Raw genomic sequence first — 12373 nt, forward strand, 5'->3', positions numbered from 1 at the left:
CATAACTAATGATATTTATCCTTAACTGTTACGGGTGGACAAATACATCACATAAATACCAAATCTTATCATAATCAAGAGATATGAACACCAATAACCTTATCAATATGTATCTCTACATATAATCAAGAGATATGAACACCAACAACCATATCAATATATATCTCTATATATAGATGCCTAGGTGGTATGTATTTATCCTTAATTGTTACTTGTATATAAATACATCAGATAAATACCAAATCTTATCATAATCAAGAGATATGAACACCAATAACCTTATATCTCTATATATAGATATCCATATTGATATGTATCTAATGTATATCCATACGGTATGCCTATAATATTGTAGGTTTTACGAGGTTTTATAGTATTTAATGTCGCGTAGTTAAAATGCCATATAATATGGCTTAGGTTTATTGTATTTAAAGTATTGTAATTTAAAATGCTATATAATATGACTTAGGTTTTACGGTATTTAAAGTGGCTTAGGTTTTAATTTAGGTTTTATGAGGTTTTACAGTATTTAAAGTACTGTAATTTAAAAAATACCATATAATATGGCTTAGGTTTTATGGTATTTAAAGTGGCTTAGGTTTTAATTTAAAGTACGGTAATATTAATGCCGTAATTTAAAAACCGTATAATATGGCTTAGGTTTTATGGTATTTAAAATGGCTTAGGTTTTAATTTAAAGTACCGTAGTATTAATTCAAATTATTATAGTAATACGACTACCATGAAAATTATTTTTATTTTAGTCACAAAACGACCAAAATTAAAGAAAAATGGTGTGGAGGTTTTATGGTATTTAAAGTGGCTTAGGTTTTTAATTTAAAGTACCATAATATTAATTCAAATTATTACGGTAATACAATTATCGTAAAGATTATTTTTATTTTAGTCACTAAACGACCAAAATTGAAGAAAAATTGTGTGAATGAAGTTTATGAAAGTTGGGTTTTTTTTTTTTTTTTTCTAGATAGACTAAAATTAAAGTATATTTATGATAATTTTCCTAGAATTATTGATGCTTAGAAGTTTTTAAAATATTTATTTGGTAACATATATGGAAGTTCTCGTGTACAAAGATTGGGCTTCACTATTGTTTTTTGGGCTTCACTATTGTTTTTTGGGCTTCTTTTTTTTTTTTTATAGTTTAGTGGGATGTGCTCATCTACTTTTAGTAGGGATGGAACTCCGGATAGTGTCCTATCATCCTGATCACCTAGCCTTGAGCCAATTCCTAACAAAGCTTAGGATTCAAAGCATCAACAAAGAGAGCATCAGAAATCAATTGGGAGAGAAAATGGATACGGTTAGAGAAAGAACTTATTAGGCTTTTTTTTTATAATTTAGTGGGATATGCTCATCTACTTTTAGGAGGAATGGAACTCCAGATATCAAGTTGTAGCGCCTTATCATCCTGATCACTTAGCCTTGAGCCAATTCCTAACAAATTTTAGGTTTAAAAAATCAATAGAGAGAGCTTAAGAAGTCGATAGAGAGAAAAAATGGATACGGTTAGAGAAAGAACTCAAGGGGAAAGAGATCTAACAAAGTTCACAATTACTAGGCTTCACTACTTCATATAGAGACGGAGAGAATGTGTACAGTGAGAGAGAGATCACAATTTCATATAAAAGAGAAAGGATGGTACGGTTAGAGGGGGAAAAGGGCCCATAAAGAGAGAAAATGACGATGAAAGAAAAGAGTTAGAAAGGGCACATTTAGATAGAAAATAAAGTTAGAGAGAGAAATATCAAAAGAATCTGAAAATAGGATAAACAAACTTCCATAGGGGATGGAAGCTACAGGTTCTTATTGTTTAGAACTCAAAACTTCCTAAAACGGGTTGCTTGTAGCACTTTCTATTGAAAAACTTATACTACACTAGAACTTCTAGCTTATAGAGTTAAATGTTCTAGTTGTCAAACATGCAACTCTGTTTGGTTCAGAGGTAAATTAAATTTGGGTATGGTTTAAACCTTCTATTTAGTTAATTTTAAAACCTGGGTTTTTGGTACATATCATTTGAATGGCATTCAAATGGAACTCTAAACTTTATATTTCTAGCATTTGAAGTCGGTCGGGAAACTTGGTTAGGGCTTAAAATTAGCATTTTTTGAAGCTGCAAGGGTTTTTTATTTATCTATGCATTCTATTTACATTCTTCTATTGTTTTTCAAGTTGTGAGGGTAATTAGTTTTTAATTTATTTGATGATCTATTTAATTATGTATTTTATTATTTTACTAACATGAAGTTCCTTTTTTATTCTCCACAAAGCACAAACAGTTGATTGGTGATGAGTATCAAACAATGCCTCAATTTGCATTCCCATCCTATTGCTTTTTCTTGAAGATCGCTAGATTTGGCATTTTATTCTATTTTTTATTCTCAAATTCGTATTCGATTTATGGGTCATTTTGGTTACTTGCTAAAATTAAGGTTATGAAAAATAAATCATATATTTAAACTGTAAATCAAATACAAACAGTCAAACAATCGAGTTTGGGGTAGAGCATGCATTTTCCAACTGTTTGGTGTATTTTGAGTCATCAAGACTTTTAAACCCACCGCGATTTAGCTGATGTCATCGATAAGAGGATTGGTGCATAGCTCAAAACCATGATGGAATAGCTCCAAGTGGGGTAGGAAATTGGTGGAATAAATGGAAATAGCTTCACATTCAGCTCGTTGAAAGTTACAGCAAAGATTGGCCTCATAATGCTTATGGTTAAAATTTTATTGGAATGGAATGCCGTTAGATACAATTTCAGGATCACTGCTCAAGTATTCGCGTCCCGGAATTTGCAACGCATTTGCCTCCAAACCATTGTGAAGAGATCAAGATTGCTAATGCATGACTCAAATGCCTAATGGTTAAACTCTAATTATGGAATTTTTCTGGGTGAAGATTAACCTATAAGAGATGAACTTTAACTGTTGACGATCTTGGATGTCCTGGACAGCGGTGAAAGATTAGAGGTTATGTTTGTCTACTAAAGACTCCCTAATCTTTTGAAATAACTCTTAAATTTTCCATGGTCCTGCATCTCCAAGGATTTTCTACCACAACAATGGCTTCTAAAAAGTTGATGGTTAGATAATCATGATACATTTTAATTGGGGTGATGAGTTTCGAATCAAGAAACCACATTACCACTGCAAAGAGTCAGGCTACTGGAAGTCATGATGCTTTGAAGATGCAATGGAATAAATTAATCGATGAATCATGTTCTCCAGTGGAAAATTGATCAATAATGATCAGAACATGAATAAATTATTATCGAAGTGACTCAAGATGCAAAGTTTTGGATCATGTAATCAGAAACATCTAATTGCAGTGAGAATTCTGAAAAAAAAATGAATTCAGACCCTAGTTACTTGTGGTTAGATAACTTCGAGGCAACACATCTTCCTTCTTTGGTGGCACTTTTAGCAAAGAAACACCTTTGGATTAAATGATGAATAGTCAAAGGCCATGGGAGTTGTTATAGCAAGTTTATCTGCTCTAATAAACTTCAAATTGCTCTAAAGTCGCTTTTCGTTTCGACCTGAAGAGTAAGAGAATCAAAATTGTTCCAAAGCTTTGCCTTGACAAAATTTTGCATCAAGTAAAAGAAGATCAAAGCTGCCTTGAATCTAGCATTCTTAGGCTCGAAGAACACCATGGTGAAGTAATTTCATTTAGATAGCTGCTCCATATCTTTGTTCTTTATCTCTCCATAATTTTCTTTTCTAAGTATTCAATCAAAGTGTCTATACTTAAATCTAGAAAGTCAAGTTCATAATCTAACCTCTGTTAAATAAACTTCAAAACTAAAGAGGATTAGGGTCCAACCAAGTACAGATTTACAATTCAAAGATCGATAGTCTCTTTCTTATGCAAGTAGCATTCGACGGATCTAGCTCAAAATCAGTAATTTTTTTTATAAAATACTTGAAATAAGAGAAATAAAGTAAATTTTATGCTAAATTGAAATCTAAGACTTAAAATCAACTAAATTTGAAATAAATAAAATAGAAGAAAGCTTACTAAACCAAGCCCACAAGTCCGACACTTAGAGTTGGGGAATGGATCAAATTGTATTAACTTAAACTGAATCTTTACCAACTCGAATATATGCTTGAATCGAACATTTAACTAGAGGTTTGATTGCACATTGGAAGGTCTTGAACTAAAATTGGTAAGCCTAAAGATGAGATCTATGGTTTCTAGGTTTGTCCCAAGATTTTCTAGGGCTTCTAGCTTAATTACAGTTTTCGCGATCTAAGCTAGAGATCTGAATTGAACTTTTCTAAAATTAGGTTTAGAGGTATCTCGGAATTAGGGTTTGTCTTAAGCTATGGCTCTCTGTATCTCTCTAGAACTTTGTCTCCTATTATCTAATATCGTTTGATATCCTAAGGTACAAAGAGGTGTTTTTAAGCCAAAAGCTAAATCTCCCAATTCCACTAAGGTTAGGAGACCCCAATTTATCATTTCACAAAATTTGCGGCCAATTGGATATCAGGTTTATTTGCCACCATGGTGCGAGTTGATGTCAACTTGGTGCATGTTGACATCAATGTAATCCATGTTGGCAAGCAAACTAAGGCTCCATTAGAGCCCAAGTTTAGTTGTTGAGTTGTTTAGGTATGTCTAAGTCTTTCAACTAGTTTCACATGTTTTCAATAGAAATTTCTCAAAGATCAACACATCCTTTCCTCTCATGTAGTACTACAGGTAATCTAAATCCTAAGACTGACAACTTATCCAAATTCTTTGGTACTTTTAGAATTATAGAGACTTGAATAACTTCTAACCCAAACTAGATTATATCAAGTCCCATCCTACATCTAATCCCAATGCAAATGGACTAAGAGACTGTTGGATTTGGTGCTATCCAAAATCACCCATATAAGTAAATCTCATATTTTGTGGGATTGATTAAGATTGATCCATATATGAGGGATTGAGATATTACGTGTGAGACATTCTCTTATTTTGTGGGATTGAGATTGATATTGTTAAGTTTCCTATGGGAAATTGAAATAAAAAAAGATTAGGACTTTTGGTTATATCCAAGATCTATATGAAGTTTCCTATTTTTATAGACTCCTAATCTTATATATATATGGGGTGAAAACGCACAGAATTCGTGTGCCCAATTTGGGTCACCATATGGGAATAGTGGTTCCTCTAGAGAGAGAGGGAGGTTAAGCACACGTGCATAAGATGCGATTTTCTCCTAGAGAAGAGGACATAAACATTGTGATGGTGCCTCTTTTAAACTCCTGAAGATTGAAATGATTGTTTGTTTCTTATAGAGAAGCGGTTCCTATAGAGATTTTAGGTTGTTCCCCCTTTAGTGAGAGATAAAGTCAGTTTCTCGTTGCTCTCGCATCTCTATCTGGTGATGGAGATTTTGGGTTGTTCCCATTTTAGTTAGAGATAAAGTCAGTTTCTTGTTATTCTCACATCTCTATCTGGTGATGGAGATTTTGGGTTGTTCCCCTTTTAGTTAGAGATAAAGTCAGTTTCTTGTTGTTCTCGCATCTCTATCTGGTGATGGAGATTTTGAGTTGTTCCCCTTTTAGTTAGACATAAAGTCAGTTTCTCGTTGCTCTTGTATCTCTAACTAGTGTTGTCGGTAATGGTTGCCAGAAGTAAAGAAAAGGAATGGAGAATGGTTTAAAAGGGTTTGTTCGACTTGAGTTTCTTGTCGATGTTTGCTCCAAAATCTTTGATGTAACTTTCATTGATATAGTGGATTTCTGTTTGTTGTGCCCGTGGATGTAATCCTTTTAGGGTGAACCTCGTAAATATTTTTGTTCTTGTGTTATATGTTTCATGCTTTATTTTTCATACTTATTTGCCAAAAAATCAACTCATTGGATTTAGAGCTTCCGTGCACAACAAGTGCTAACAGAGCGAGACAACCTGAAAGTCATCATTTGCTAATGACGAGGATAATTTATATTGAAACTTTAAAACTATTGATTCCAATGATCTCTAAATTGTATTTAAAAGCTTCCAGAAAATTTTGGGGTGGAACATTTTTGGAATGAATCCCCCCCCCGCGGTCTATGTTGATGTGAATACCATCTACAATCAACATGATCAACATGATTTGCATTCACAGATTATGCCTTAATGAATAGGGTCCAACTTTGGATTGTAGTTCATACATTGTGATTCTTGGTGCTTCTATAGGCTAGATGTCATCTTCAATGGGGTTTCCTTGGTTTTGACCAGAACGAGCGCTTCATGATTATGCTCTATCATTGGACTTTGACTTGTTTGAAGATCGATTTGATTTCTTCTCTTAAAAGATATGTTCTACCCTAAAGGTTGATTAGTGATGAATCTCAAACCCAACATGAAGAACAAAAAATATAAATAAATATCAAACAACCAAAACTAATAACAAACATAAATATGAAATTGGGTAACGCATAAACTAATAGCTTGTTGGTGGATACAAGTATCTCTTAAATTCTAAGTTTTCCTTAGAAAATAAACCTCAAAATAGAATTTCGCCCAATTTATTGACCTTAAATTAAAAATCTATCTAAAAATATCTATTTCCTCTCTCTCTGTTCCAAAATGAAACCCTAGAAACTCTCTCTCTCAACAAATTTCTTTGGATTAGGGTTTGTTATTGATGATAGTCCTCTAAACATACCATTACATTGATTTTTAATTATGTATTTTTAGTTGGAATGCACTTTCATTATTAGAAAAGATAGATACAGAAAAAGGTTTATATAAAAAATTTGTGCATTTTCTTCTCCCATTGGTTGTATTTCTCATCATGTTCCTTGCAATTCTTTGCCTATTTATTGATAGCTCATGACATTCAAGCATTAGTTTTTCACCATGAAAACTGTATCTAAGAAAGAAGCTCGCATAAACAAGATGCCATGGCTTTCCGAGCTGTAAAGGGAACTAGAGCTAGTAAACTTGCTTGTGTATCCTAAAAATGGAGGAATTTAACCCTAATATTGCAAAAATGAAGGAGTTAACTCCGAATATTAACGAAAATGGAGGATTTAAGTCTTGATAATGTAGAGGATTTAAGAAGATTTCCAGCCATAACTTCTTGCTTCCCAGCTAGATTTAAACAAAATTATAGGGGCTTCAAATTTTGCTCCAAAAATTCTTGGCCAAACTATTAGAGCTTCATTTTTTTTGGGCAAGTATTCATGCAAAACACTACAATTTGTTGAGACAGGTGTTTGCATCTCATGTTGGTGTATGAAGATGTGTTTTTTTTTTTTACAAATATATATAAAACTCTAAGAGGCCAGAGAAACACCAACAAAAAAAAACAACAATTTTAATAAAAAAAAGATTAATAAAGGGTTTGAAGTTCCATGTGCTTGTATTCTTGCCTTTCAACCTCAATTTTATGAGCTTGGGGTGGGAGAATGTTGCTACACTTCAATAGGCCAATGTATCTTTCGAGAATGGGTTTGGTCCAAAAGCTTGAGAGGATTTGAGCTACTATTGAGTTGATTTGCCTAGAAATTATGGTTTCCAACTTGGTTTTAGCCAAATTTATGCATAGGTATTAGGCTGGATGTGTTAGGTTTTTGGTTCGTCTCTATGGGGTTTGCTCTCTAGAAGTCTTGTGCCCCAAGTTTTTATCCAAGAGTTTCTAACAATCTCCTACAAAATCTCCTAGCCCCAAAAATGGCCAAGGCCTATTGTACTTACAGAACTTACTATGGTGCAGAACTAACTTTGGCCCTAGTTTTTAATCTAAAAGACAAGTTTGTTATGGTTTTGCAGTAGAAGTATCCATGGTTTGTCCTTGAAAGCTTTGCATGACCTTGTAGCATCAATTTCCCTTGCCATTTAGGCCAGATATTGATTGATTCATGGGCATTTTCTTTGCATAAATTTATGATGAATTGAGCCGAGGTCGCTTTGCCCTAGGTCTCATCCAAAAACTACTCAAATTCATAGAGTAATGGAGATTTGATTGACCATAGGCTATTTTTATAGTAGAATTTATTTTGGGTTACATTTGGGCTTTAATCTGATTTTTAATCTTACAAAAATCATTTAATCAGTTGTACGATGTTTATGGGATTGAGTGGCATTTGTCTACAAACTTTCAACTCCAAATACTATGTAGTTTGGGAGAAATTGTGAGAGAGGCCGGTGAAGGGTGTTGCCTACAACCAGTAGGGATCTTTAATTTGTAGGGTTTATGTAGCCATTAAAGGCTTTGTGACAACATGTAATTAATATCTAATAGAGTGGATCAAAGAACCCTTGTGGGAATATGGTCCCAAGGGACCAAGAGATTATGGCCTAGAAGGACTAAGATAGGCAAATGCTATTTGTCGATACTCTGGCTTAGCTTGATGAGTTAGGCTAGTCGAGTTAGAAAAACCCCGAAATACCTAGCCAAAGAGCACAACCAATAAGGGTTTATGGGTTATCCCTTGATGAGGTCGGAGTTGCCCAAGGAGTGAGCCAATGGACTATGTGACCTTGTGTATGATGGTGGGTCTCTGGAGATGATGGTTAAAGACTCATCATTGAACCATCACACGGCATGTGCATATGATAAACGTACCAGAAAAGCAAGACATCATTGAGGGTGCAACGTGCACATATGTGAGAGATTATTTCTATACGTCATAGAGCTGTAGTGGCATCTAGTCTAGGTGACCAGGGGTTTGTCTCTAGGGAAAAATCTGTAATCCATAGACTGAAATTATATTTCATTGCCTATTGGATGACTTTGGTAGCCCAATCATGAACCACTGTAGTGGTCTCGATCATGAGATGTTGTGTCAGTTTGAGAAAACAAGTGTAGATTATAGTCCAAATAGAAGATGAAGTGTTTCAAAAATATTAATTCCTAAGCTTAGAAGGATCATATTCCCCTCAAATTTATTTGGTTTTATTTATTTTGATGTTAATTGATCTTTAAAATGATTATTTAAAGTTTTATGAGTCTCTAGATATTTTATTTTTCCAAAATGAATTTAGAAAACAAGAAATATAATTTTCAGTATTTAAATAATCAGAGAAAAATAAGGTTTATTTCTCAACTATTGAAAGTCAATATTCTTATTTTAAAAATTAATATAATTGATGAGGGGCCGTAGGGGCCCATCAGGACCCCATTGGCATGTGTGTGGGGCCCACTATGGGAGCCCTAGTTGGTACACTCCACTAAAAGTGGGGAATTCTCTACAATTTTAATATCCACTTATTAGGATCTATTGATTTAGATCATGTCTTGTTAACCAAGTCCATTAAGAATAAGATATGCTCTATGAGTCCTAAGAGATTAGGATTTCTAAAAGAAATATGTTTTAAGGAATTCAACTCTTAAAATAATTAGAATTATGTAAAGGAAAAGTATATAAAGAGATCATTGACCTTTGGTACAAGGTGGTCACTATTAATCTTGATTATTAAATGTGAAATTGGGTGTGCATTTATTTCATTGACCAAGCTCAAAGTTCAAAAGAAATTTTCTCGAACTTTGTGATACACCCGAGCTATCAAAATTTACATCGGATGATTGTGAGTAATTGTGACCTCTCCATACCAAAGGTAAATGATCTCATTGTATACAATCCCTTATGTTAAAAAGATATTTACATAAATAAATACTATCTAATGTTTTACTTATTTTTTATTTGATAGGATAAAAGTTTAGGAAACTGAAGGATAAGGTTTTATATCATCAGTTGAATCATGATGGCTGATCTAATAAATAAATGACTTATATCTCTCACCCCATAGGTCTCATATGATCAATTGATCAATATTAATCTACAAGAATGACTATCCCTATGAAACCCTATCCCTCTGAAAAGTCTATAAATAGATGTCTCATCATCTCTCATTCTCTACATACCAAAAATCTTTTTCTCTCTAAACTCTCTAGGGTGACATGTCACCCTATGGGAAAATTCTTCTCACTCCCTCTCTTGAAGGTATCATCTCTCTAAAGAGAGATAGGGGGCACGCCCCATAAGAAACTATAGAGGTGGGCACACCCCACTCATAAAATTGACTAAGGCATTGATTCTTTGACTTAATCAAATAGTTATTGCTCTCATATTTTTGTGAAGGGGTTTAGTCAAGGTTTTTCCATATTTCTGATAAAGCATTATGTTGCTTTTATTCAATAAAAGAAAGTTGTAAATAGAGGCAGCAAGTGAGAACCGATTTATTTATTCTTTTCTTTTTAGTTAAGTTTATCGTAATTGGGCCATTGTAAGTATTCTAGACGGTGAGAAAAAAAAAAGTGTATATATTGTGCCAGATCACCTTTGTCCAACTTTCATAATCCCCTCATTTTATCTTCAATATGGTATTGATTCATGAAAATAATCCCATAAATATATATATATATATATGTGTGTGTGTGTGTGTGTGTGTGTGTGTGTATGTATGTGTGTGTGTGTGTGTGGAAAAAGCTGGGATTAGCCCACTTGCTCATACTAACATATGAGCCCAACGGCCCATATTGAATTTGAGTCGATCTGACATTCATAGATGTCTAGTAGTATTTGAATTTTATTTTATTTTGTACAAATCCAAATCATTTAAAATTTTAGGTGTATGTTTTTCTCATCAAGGCACACCTAATAAAAATATAAACCAAATTATTCATGAAAAAAAAAGATCAAAATACCTCTCAAAATTTTTTTAGGGTATTTTGGTCCATTTATTTCATGTAAGAAAATTTTTTTGGTATTTTTAAAAGATTCATCTATTTTTTATGAACACACACCTAAAATTTCAAGTGATTTGGATTTATAAAAAAAATAAATAAAATTTAAATACTACCGGACATATGTGATCGTCAGATCGGCTACAGATTCAATCTAGGTCGTCGAGCTCATATATTTATATGACCTAGTTGGCTAATATATATAATGAGAAATGAAAGAGAAACCATAGCCTAGATGCTTGCTTAAAACTATCCAACTCATTTTTTCAACTTGCAAACCAAGTTAGGATTGGTTTTGTCCTAAAAAAACTTCAGGCTGACACGTATCAATTTCTTCTTCAATATCTTTATGCAATAAGGCAGTTTTTATATCAAGTTGTTCTAACTTTAAATTCAAGTTAGCAACTAAAGATAAAATAACTCTAATAGAGCTATGCTTAACAACAAGAGATAAATCTTGTTAAAATCAACATATGGTTTTCGCCCATAGCCTTTTAACATAAATCTGGCCTTATATCGTATAAGATCATTTGCCTCCTGCTTAATTGCATATACCCACCTATTCTTCAATGCTTTCTTTCCATGTAAAAGTTTCATCAACTCCCAAGTTATATTCTTATACAAAGTATCAATCTTCTCCTCAATTGCCTTATGCCACATTTCAGCACTAGAGCAATAAATAGCTTCATAAAAAGACTCAGGTTAACCACTATCAATATACAAAATATAATATAAAAAAGAAGAGTACCTTTGTGTGGGCTTGTAAAGACGTATGAATCTTCTCAATTCTTCCTCAGTTGTACCCGGTACGCTTTATTCATCTTCAATCAATGTAGTATCTTCCTCATAACTATTATCACCTCTATCAAAACCATCTTGAGCTTAAATTTGAATTTCTTGTACTTGCTAAGGTGAGACAATGGGATTTTGGACTTGTATATCCACAACAAATCTTTCTTGTTTGGTTTTTCTTTTTTTTTTTCAGCAACTATCACATTCTCATTAAAAAAAACATACCTACTTCTTATGGTCTTTTTTGCAATAGGATCATAAATCTCTACTTCTTATGGTTTTCTTGACATCCAAGTTAGCTCTATTTTCACTTGGCATTTGAACATAAACTTCACACCCAAATGTTTTCAATGATTCATATGACACACTCTTACCTTTCCAAAGAATTTTAGGTATTTCACCATTCAATGGTGCACTAGGAGACCAATTGATCAAATATAAAATTGTATTAGGAATTTTAGCCCAAAATTGCTTACCAATACCCAATTATAAAAGCATGCTTGTCAATCTTTCAATGATGGTCCTATTCATCTTCTCAATGATATCATTCTATTGTGGTGTTCTAAGAAGAGTCATTACCTTGTGAATGTCATTATCTAAAAAAAAATATATCAAAAGCATTTTGAGAAATATTTATCAAAACCATTTTTAGTTTGCAAGCATTTAATAAATCTCTCTATTTCTCTTTTAACCTTGGTTTTGAAGACTTTAAAAACTTAATCCTTAGATGCCAAAGGATCCAACCAACACTTATAGAATAATTATCTAAAAGAGTGACAAAATAAGAAGCTCCACCGAGAGATTTATCATTAACAAGGCCATAAACATCATAGTATCTCAATTCTGATGCTTTAAATTTTCTATAATATTCATTTTTAA

Source organism: Amborella trichopoda, chromosome 4 (assembly GCF_054954075.1).
Source record: "Amborella trichopoda isolate Santa Cruz 75 chromosome 4, AtrichopodaSantaCruz75HAP2 v2.0, whole genome shotgun sequence".
In the NCBI taxonomy this organism is placed as follows: Eukaryota; Viridiplantae; Streptophyta; class Magnoliopsida; order Amborellales; family Amborellaceae; genus Amborella; species Amborella trichopoda.